Below are 1,211 nucleotides of genomic sequence, written 5' to 3' on the forward strand. Positions count from 1 at the left end.
GTATAATCCATACTGCAGAGTGTAGTCTTCAATCTTCATCAGTAAGTGCTTCAAGTCATCCTCACTTTCAGCAAGCAAAGTTGTGTCATCAGTGTATCACAGGTTGTTAATGATTCTTCCTCCAATCCTGATGCCACGTTCTTCTTCATACCGTTCAGCTTCTCGGATTATTTGCTCAGCATAAAGATTGAATAAGTATGGTGAAAGGATACAACCCTGACACAATCCCTTCTTGATTTTAAACAATGCAGTGTCCCCTTGTTCTGTTCTAACAACAGCCTCTTGGTCTGTGTGCAGGTTCCTCATGAGTACAATTAAGTGTTCTGGAATTCTCATTCTTTTTAATGTTACCCATAATCTATTATGATCCACACAATCAAATGCTTTTGCACAGTCAATAAAACACAAGTAAACATCTATTCTTGTATTCAAAATCCATCTGACATAAGCAATGATATCCCTCATTCTACTTTGCCTTCTGAATCCAGCTTACATTTCTGGAAGTTCTCTCTCAATATACTGCTGCAACCATTTTTGAATTATTTTCAGTAAGATTTTACTTGCATGTGATATTAATGGTATTGTTTCAAAATTTACACATTCTGTGGGATCACCTTTCTTTGGAATGGGTACAAATATGAATCTCTTCCAGTCAGTTGGCCAGGTAGCTGTCTTCCAAATCTCTTGGCATAACCAAGTGAGTGTCTCAACAACACAAATGGCAGTTGTACACGTGGACATCACCAGATGGAACACACAGGAATCAGATGGACTACATCTGTGGCAAGAGGCAATGGAAAAACTCAATATCTTCAGTCAAAAGCAGGCCAGGAGCTGACTGTGGAACAGACCATCAACTGTTCATATGCAAGTTCAACTTGAAGTTAAAGACAATTAAAACAAATCCATGAGAGCCAAACTATGATCCTGAATATATCCCTCCTGAATTTAGAGACCATCTAAAGAATAGATTTGATGCATTGAACATCAGTGACAGAAAACCAGAAGAATTGTGGGATGACATCAAGAGCATCATCCATGAAGAAAGCAAGAGATCACTAAAGAGACAACAAAAGAAGACCAAACCAGATGACAGAAGAGACCCTGAAACTTGCCCTTGAAAGGAGAGTAGCTAAAGCAAATGGAGGAAATGAAAAGATAGAAGAATTGAACCGAAGATTTCAAAGAGCAGCTTGAGAAGACAAAGCCAA

This window comes from Orycteropus afer, unplaced genomic scaffold (genome assembly GCF_000298275.1).
Source record: "Orycteropus afer afer isolate SDZICR_OR568_19922 unplaced genomic scaffold, OryAfe1.0 scaffold00224, whole genome shotgun sequence".
In the NCBI taxonomy this organism is placed as follows: domain Eukaryota; kingdom Metazoa; phylum Chordata; class Mammalia; order Tubulidentata; family Orycteropodidae; genus Orycteropus; species Orycteropus afer.